Below are 9109 nucleotides of genomic sequence, written 5' to 3' on the forward strand. Positions count from 1 at the left end.
TATCTATTACGTATTTAAAGCCACACATTTTGCTTTCTGTATTTCTCTCTCCCATTCACAATTGGACACATATATCCACAGACCCACATTCACATCTGGCTTTCTGGATAGTTCTGCACTCCTTGCTTTGTCAGCTTCAGTGTTGCAGCACCCGGTAGCCAGCGGATCAGTGTTGCCAGGACACAGGAGGAAATGAAGAGGGGTAGAGAGCTATTCATAGCGCCCACACCAGGGAACCATCAGACAGGGGCTGCCAAGAGCTGTGCTGAGATCAGCACGAAAGCAGCCAACATAAAGCCATAGCTCAGGGACGCAGCTGTTTCACTGCACCGAGAACAGTTGCGCCATCCATGGAGTAAGTCGGCTTATCTGAATCCATAGCTGGGCTTCAGTTCAGTCTTGCTGGACTTGCCCTTTCTGATTTGTCCAAATCTTTTAAGACTCAAAGAGACACTGCATAATCCCAGGTGTTGAGAGAATAAGAGACACGTCGAGACGACCCCGTGGACCACGGCAGCACCCTACAGATCCAGAAATGAGACAACCTGTGGCAAGCTCTATGGATGCCTCGGCCCGCCAGAGTCCCTGGAGATCCTCCGTAGTCTCCGCTATCAAAGTCATCTAAACAAAATATCAAGGAGGCTGCCAGTCACTGTATTGTTGCCAAGAACGTCACATCTTTTGGATGGAGATAAAAGAAGAATTGCAAGTTTTTTTTACAAAGTTAGAAACCCTTTTCCAGAGGGGCACAGCGAGTCAATGCATTCTCAGACGTTAAGTGTAGGAGTTTCTTTTTAACAAGCTGCGGTCCTGAGAAATTCAGAGAGTCGTGTAGGTTAAACACAACCCACAGGAACAGAGAACTGAGACGGAGCACAATTAGCAAATCAATAGCTCTATAACACGAGCGGTTCCAGCTGAGTCCAGACGTCATTGTTAGGAGTTTTTGCGTCCCCGAACTATTTATTTCTGGACTATGCTAATTAAAAGTAAAAAGCTATTTTTTGAAAACCACTTCAGCAGAAAGTACAGCATTGATTTGTATTTTCTTGCTTATCACAAAGCAATAAAAAAACCTAAAAAAATAAGTGATAGGAGCTCGACTGAAAAGAAAGACCGTGGCAGGAATATAACCACGCACGCTCAACATGAGTCAACTTGACTTTACAAAAATATAGTTCATTTAATGGGTCAGACAAAGTTTTTAATTGGAAAGTTCTCCAATCATGAAAACAGTCAATGTAAGGCAATGTCAGACAGCTCAGGATTGTGGGGAAAAAGTACTGAGAAAAGTTACAGCAGCAGTTGCTTCTCGTAGTTCAGCTTCTACTACATGATAAAACATCCTTAGAACTGTGCGAATAGAGCCGGGTTTCTTTCCAAATACTTTTTGGGATCTTGTTTGAAAAAAAAAAAAAAAAACTGCTGGATGGAAACAAATACATGCAAAAGAAATTCCCAAAATGTGCTTAAAGGAGTAATTCACCTAAAAATGAAAATTTGATGAATATTCACTCATCCTCAGGCTATCAATTAACATCTTGTGAAGTGAAAAGCTGCATGTTTGTAAGAAACAAAATCATCATTAGGGTGTTTAACTACAAACCGCCACTTTTGGCCTGAATACGGGTCCTCTATCTATAATATTTCTTTCTCCAGTGAAAGAGTTGTCTTGTTTGATTTAAGAAGAGAAATATACACAGATTTAGTACTGTTTGCAAGTGAAAACAGTTGGAAAAAAATATGTTTGGATTTTGATATTAGAGAACAACAGGGGATAGACTTTTTCACTGGAAGAATTAAGTGTTATTATGGACTCATATTTTGGCCAGAAGCGACAGTTTAAAGTTAAAATGCATGAATGATGGATTTGGTAAACATGCAGCTTTTCCCTTCACAAGACATTAATTGATGAACTGGAGTCATGTGGATTACTGTGATGTTTTTATCAGCTGATTGGACTCTCATTCTGACGGCACCCATTCACTGCAGTCTGGTGAGCAAGTGATGCAATGCTAAATTTCTCTAAATCTGTTTCCACAAAGAAACAAACTCAAACTCATCCAAATGGCCTAAGGGTGAGTACATTTTCAGCAAAAGTTCATTTTTGGGTGTACTACTCCTTTAAAAATATAAAACCTTAATTACCTTAAAGAACCGTCTCACAAGTGGTCAACACATCAATCTCTGCAAAGACATGGAACTAATAAGACATTGCACAAATATGAATTGCATGTTGCAATGTTTTTAAAGTAAAGTTTTAATATGCACAGAAGCAATAGCAGTTGTGGTCTTACTGACAAGGCTAACAAAGGTTTACTTTAGCTACAAGCTGCCACGCCAAAGCTTTACTGAACATTCTTTGAGTAAACCGAGAGATAAATCTAATTTATGTGGAAATTAACTTTTTGAGAGAAATGCTGCAGATTCCTTTAATAATATCCATGATGATTCAACACTGACAAAGGCACTCCAGATGGACCAACACAAGGGCTGATGTCCAACAGCAAATAACACTGATTCTGTGATCATTTCTGAGAAAGGCCTGGTAAATATGGACACAAAACAACAAACAGTGTAATCAAGACTCTAGATGTTATTAAATGTGATGTTATTAGATGTTACTGATGTGCCAAAGAACTGTAGGTGTGATCTTTGGATAAAAGTGTTCAGGGTTTAATTTTCAAGTACTTGCAGTATTTGAGTATTGCAATGTCATTTTTCCTCCCATCTCATTTTTTTTCATCATGTCCCCTTAAGGACTCCATAGTCAGAAACCCCTGTGCTAAATGACTACATATTCACTTTCAGTTTGTTTTAATGATTTTCCAGAATGCAAAAACCTAGTTACACATTTTTGTAATGGGGTTACAAATATAGCAGTACAGCCAGACAAAGAGGTATCGGTGAAAGCATTGTGCCAGCGAGCACCATACATCTCTCCAAGTCTTTACATGTCTCTTAGACTATGTCTCCCAGAACTCCTTCGTTTCTTGTAAATTTACAGTACCTTAAACTGCACTAAAGGTGAAGCTGCTCTTGAAATTGATGAATTGGCTTCCTATTGTCCTCCCTGATGGCTCACTTTTGTGGAGCCAATTCTTTTGTCCGGGCCTATCAGCCGCTCAGCTCTTCCTGAATGAGAGGCTCCGGCGAGCCGCGAGCTTTCTGAAGCCCAGCCGGAGCGGATGACGGGCAGCTGTGGGCCATGTGTGAAGCTCTAATGGTTGGCTGTGGAGCGGTTTGGTTAGGTTGACAGGTTCCTGTGTCTCTGTGGACAGGTTCAGGACTGACACCTCATCCATCTCTGTCCCTAAGGGGGCTCTTGCTTCAGGCTTTAATGACAGGCGAGTGATCTGTATATTTGTGTGCGTATGGGAGAGTGTGGAGGGGGATCCTCGCCTGTAGCGCCACAGACTCTGTCAGAGCACAATTACCTCCCATGAGCCTCTCCGCTCAAGGTGACTGTAGAGCTCAGGGTTAATCTCAAGCGATGTTGTGGCTCTCTGTGTGGTGTTTGGGTGAGATGATGTCTGGAACACAACATTAACACCATACACTTGATCTCCTAATCATGCAAATATGAATAAAATCAGTTTTGCTGCTTGCTTTTTTCCCTTAAAACAAAAAGCTATGAGGTTAAAATCTCAATCTAATAAACAAGAAGTGATGGAGCCATGTTTTCCACTTATATTTCCATAAAAGCATATGGACCCAGCATTTCAGATGGTTTATATATATAGATAAATGTCAGAATTTTCTTTGAGGTCCCTTTAAAGGGATAGTTCAACAAAAAACAAAAAATTCTGTCATTTACTCACCCCAAGTTTTTCCAAACCTGGGTGAGATTTTTTTCTTCTTCTGCGGAGCACAAAAAAAAAAGATATTTTGAAGAATGTTGGTACCCAAACAGTTGATGGTAGCCATTGACTTCCATAGCATGGAGGAAAAAAACAACAACAATATAATTAAATGGCTAGCTTCAGAAATTTGGTTACCAGCATTCCTCAAATTATCTTTGATTTTTAGCTGAATCCATTGCACTTGGTGATTCATAAAATGCAAGGCAATGCTTCATAAGACCTCAATACATTATCAGGAGCCATAGGTATTCATTTTATGTTTCCTGTACCAGCTTTTTTGACTATCGGAACCCAATGACTTGCATTTTGTGAATTAGCAAGGACCATAGATTCAGCTAAAATCATCTTCAACATTCTACTGAAGAAAGTAAGTCACCATCTCAGATCGCCTGAGAGGAAGTTAACAGATTTTTTTATTTTTTTTTGGGTGAACTGTTCCTTTAAGAGCAATTTTACCAGTGTTTTTGTCTAACTGCAACATCACATCATCAGAATCCTTTACTACAACTCTGTTTATAACTTCGCTTGCTAATCTTAAACAGATTTCAGCTTAGCATGTTCAACCTGAAATAGAGCTGTTAATAATAACGGCATAATTAACACCCTGATTTTGAATTGGAAAGGTAACAGCCATGTAGCCAGGGCAATGTGGCTGTGGGGGCGGAGCCTCAGAGGAGGGTTACATGTCACTTGTTTGTGTGAGTGTGTGTGTGTGTGCGCGCACATGTGTGTAGGCCTGAGGAGGCAGGGGACTCCTTTAACACAGCAGTGAGCTCTCATTAAAAGCATCTTTCTCTTGGCCGGCAGTGGACGCTGTCAGCTGCTCGCTTCCACTGCATGCAAATAAGCCTAATTAGTCGGCGAATCTCCAGAGTTTCCAAACGATAGCATTTCAAAAAGGCACACTTCTACTCACTCCATGACAAAAATCTCCCAGCTCTCCTGGGGAACATTATTCATGCATTTTAAAAAACATTATTCATGCGTTTTAGATCTAACGGTGAGTAATTTGATGAAGTATCCGTTTCTTTCATATCCAGATTCTTTTCGTGTCAGCCGTGGATCTCACAGACATCACGCATACATCACAGAAGTGGCAATAAATATGTCTAAACAGGGTGAAGTGAGCTGTCAATCATTTTGATTAATGACCAACATGTTTCTAAATGTGTGTGATCCAAACTGTGCAGTCAGCAGGTCATGAGGCAGCGCTGCAGCTTTGACTACGGGTCGCATTATGGGAACATTTCCTCAGGCGGGCCTACTGACAAACACGCTCTACAGAGACTCCTGCATACGTTTGATGCTTCACATCTAGATTGCTTTTGATGTTGCTGGATGTGGACAAGCAGGAATAAAGAATTTTAAAGAAATAGTTCACCCAAAAATGAAAATTCTGTCATCATATACTCACCCTCATGTAGTTCCCAAACCGCATGACTTTCTTTCTTTTTTGTGGAACAGAATAGAAAGCTGTGTTTTTTTGTTTGTTTGTATTATTTATTAGCCTGTATTATTATTAACATTTTTAATTGGCTTTTTTTATATTTTCAGTTTATTTTAGCACTTTTGCTATGTATCCTTTTTATTACAACAAAAATCTTTTATTTGTATTTCCATTTATTTCATTTGTTTTATTTCAGTTTGTTTCAGTATTTAAACTTATTTCACTTAGTATTCTAATTTTTCATTTAGTTTTACATTGTATTCTATTTTATTTCAACTTTATTTAAATTAACCCTTTTTTTAAAATAGTTTTAACTAACTACAACAATGCTGGCAGGTGTAGTGTCTATGCTGCTCTTTTCCATTTTATGAAAGGAAATGGATACATCAAGCCTCAAAACATAATATAAAAACTAAAAACCACCCTAAAATATATTGAAAGTGGTTCAAGAAGCTTTTTGTAAGAAACAGACTCAAATGTAAGTCATGAAACATGCCATGCAAACACGCGTCAGTGACCATGAAAGGGGTTTGAGAAATGTAGTGTGGGGAAAATAATACGTTTATTATTATTATTATTAGCATTAAAATAAAAGAGGGGCGGGGGCATTTACACAGAATGCATTTCTGCATTTTAAAACATGTAATGAAAAAAAAGAGAGCAATACTTTTAACTTTGGCGGGTCATTTGAGACACCAAAAATGTTATTATTTTAAAAAGAATTTAAGACCAATTTTGCAACAAGACGAAAATACACACACATGTCTGGTTTGCTATCCTTGTGGGGACTCTCCATAGGCGTAATGGTTTTTCTACTGTACAGACCGTATATTCTATTGCCCTACACCAACCCTACCCCTAAACCTACCCCTCACAGGAAACTTTCTGCATTTTTAGATTTTCAAAAATCTTCATTCTGTGTGATTTATTAGCTTGTTTACCCATGGGGACCTCAATTTAGGTCCCCACGAGTCTGTGTGTATATTCAGGTTTAAGTCCCCAGCAGAATAGAAAAACAGGTACACACACACACACACACACACACACATATTTAAGGACTATGTATGTAAGGTATAAACTTAACAGTGTGTTCAGCTGATAATGGCTGGGTGATTTAAAAAAATATATATATATATGGTCCTTAAGATTTACAAAGACATTTACAAAGACAACGTCTACAGACATCCTTATCTCCTTTTGTTTACCATATAATGTCATATTGCTTGTAAATAACATTACCCGGGTAAATGAACTATTAGTAGATGAACTACTGCTTTAAAGTTATGACAGTTTAACTTGTGTAAAAGTTTGAGGCCACACCCCTCTGATCCAGTACGGTCCAATAGAGTTTCAGTCCTGAGATTGACGACCATTCTAAAAGGCCTGTCAGAACCAATCAGCAGTCACATCACACACCAAGGACAGACGTACTCGGTATCCATCACTTGTGACTCACCAAACCAAGTGTTCCGCACTCTCGTCTCATTTTGTTGCTCTCATCCCATTTCATTCTCTCTCGCTCTCTATATGCAGTGTATTGACACCATCTGTCAGAGCTCCAGCTGGTGCCTGAGGGTGATCTCTTCAGACCAGTGAGTATCTCGCTGTGGAGACAGAAGCCCCTTGACCTGGACAGACACTTACAGCCAAGCGAAAAGCCCAAAAAGGTAACTCGGTCCTACCTCAATGAGTGCCAATGCTGAATAAATCTGACAAGGGTTATGACTCGCATATAAAGAATCCAACACAGGCTAACTGGAAAAATGTGTCTCTACCTAAATTTTTGCAAAACTCCAAAAAACATACCTATACATACAATTCACTGCATTTTCCAGCTGAAATGAACACTAGTTGCAGTAAAACTCCAACAACTTGTATTCCTTTTCACACAAGTTATAATTACAAGCTCATAATAGTGATTAATATAGATTTATTTTTGCATGTTTTCTTGCACAATACTACATTATCTCACAATACTTTTGCCATAGTGCATGATTTGTAAACTAATGCATTTTAACATTTTCATCACATAATCAGCTCCATATGGATTTCCTGATATAGTAAACTTGCTCAATAGCTCACCTGGTACAGCGTTGCACTTATAATGTGGAGCATCCCATGAAACACGAGTCACTAAGAGCTCAAAGACAGTATTAGCTGGTTTTATTCCATTTAAAGTGGTCATATTATGGCTAATCAAATTTTCCTTGATCTTCTGCAAAGTCACTGCACTACTGTTATTAAAACAAAGCTGAAAAAACAGCTCTTCCTCAGATTTCTGACATGAAAAATCCCTATTCATGACATACATGATACATTTATTTGTCAGCTAGCATATTCTGTGTTAAAAAGGACCCAGTCACTGTGAGGTAATAGCAATTATATAGGGTAGATATTACTATTTCTTACTAATTACTCTGGAAATGAGTCAGGAAAGTGATGTACACTGTCAGCTGGCACAAAAAGAACCCACACTGTCCCAAACACTTAATTTGAGACCATCCTACATGAATCATGACGTCAAAGGGAGTAGACAGGGAGAGTCCATTTCACATTTTTAAGACCTTCCAAAAATTCCCACTTATAAAACACGTCAAAACATATTTAGTCTAATTACAGTTATTTTTGAATGACTAAAGAGGTTTTTCCACCAAAGAATAATGCAGCTATCACATCACTAGAAGCAAATTTGCAAACAGAAGCCATAAGACATGTTCAAGGATGATGACTGTCAATAACTATCACTATAATGTTTTAATAATTGTTCTAATTCTATAAGAATAGAGAAGTCCATTCCACAGCTATTATAACGACCTAAAGGAATGATATTGTTGGAATGACTTTCAGAATGTTTTTTCAGCAGATGAATGCTAAAAGCATTGACAGCCAATTAGAATCCACCTTTAAAAATCTTGAAAATTTAAAGTGGCAGATGACAGAATTGCAGTGCATGCTTACAATAAACAGAATGTTACTGTCCTTTGGTGTGGATGCTAATGTAGTTATTGTATAGATAACGTCACTGGTGTGAACAGGCCAAACAGAAAAGAGGGTAGAAAATCTTGAAAAACCAAAAAACTTGGACTAATATTATAAGCGGACTACAGCAGAGAAAGGTCACAAGTCAACTAGATGTAAAGCATCATTAATTTAAAGTGTATTAAATAGAATTCCACATTAATCAGAATATAGTCGTCAAAGGCTTGCATTTGAAAATAAGCCTGAACGGAGAGTTAATGTCAGAGTTTAGATGAATATAAATCAGAATGTGAAAGACGATGCAGACAGAAGCAGGGGAGCTAGAAAAAAAACAAACAATGAGGCTTCAATATTTGCCCTTCATCGTTATCAGTGAGGCTGTTTGCTTCTGATCCCATTCGCCATGCTCCTGAGCCGAGACGGCAGCTACCGAGACCAAGAGAGAGAGCAGGCAACAGCAGGGAAATCACACCCAAAAAGCCCCTATTGAACCATCAAGTAACAGGCTTTGTTGAGACAATGCTAGCCGGGGGCTGGTGGAAAGATGGGTGCATTTCAGGCAGCCAATAAACACTGGACTCCCGGATGGCATAGAGGGATGGCAGAACACATCGAAATGGAGAGAGAGCGAGAGGAGGAGAAACGGAAGCAAACTTCTCATTCTCTCACCCTAAACTGTGACTTTAACCCTCGCCTCATAATCATATGAATGGATCCATGGCGCACACTCCCCCACAGAAGCACTAAGCAACACCTATGCACAGTGTAGTAGGCTTAAGAAGCCATTCTCTCCAAAGCCTGCATTTCAGCAATGCTGGAT

The 9109-nt window shown here is 39.0% G+C and overlaps 1 long non-coding RNA gene across 1 annotated transcript in view; it reads right to left on the reverse strand.

Annotated features, from left to right (window-relative positions):
- Positions 1-2806: 2806 nt before the first annotated feature.
- LOC107714963 (uncharacterized) overlaps positions 2807-9109 on the reverse strand; it is a 39505-nt gene continuing 33202 nt past the window's right edge. Inside the window, exon 3 of the long non-coding RNA XR_001637047.1 lies at positions 2807-3533. This is a non-coding gene — a long non-coding RNA (uncharacterized LOC107714963). The remainder of the gene's footprint in view (positions 3534-9109) is intronic.

Source organism: Sinocyclocheilus rhinocerous, unplaced genomic scaffold, assembly GCF_001515625.1.
Source record: "Sinocyclocheilus rhinocerous isolate Xijiao unplaced genomic scaffold, SAMN03320098_v1.1 scaffold28, whole genome shotgun sequence".
NCBI classification, from domain to species: Eukaryota; Metazoa; Chordata; class Actinopteri; order Cypriniformes; family Cyprinidae; genus Sinocyclocheilus; species Sinocyclocheilus rhinocerous.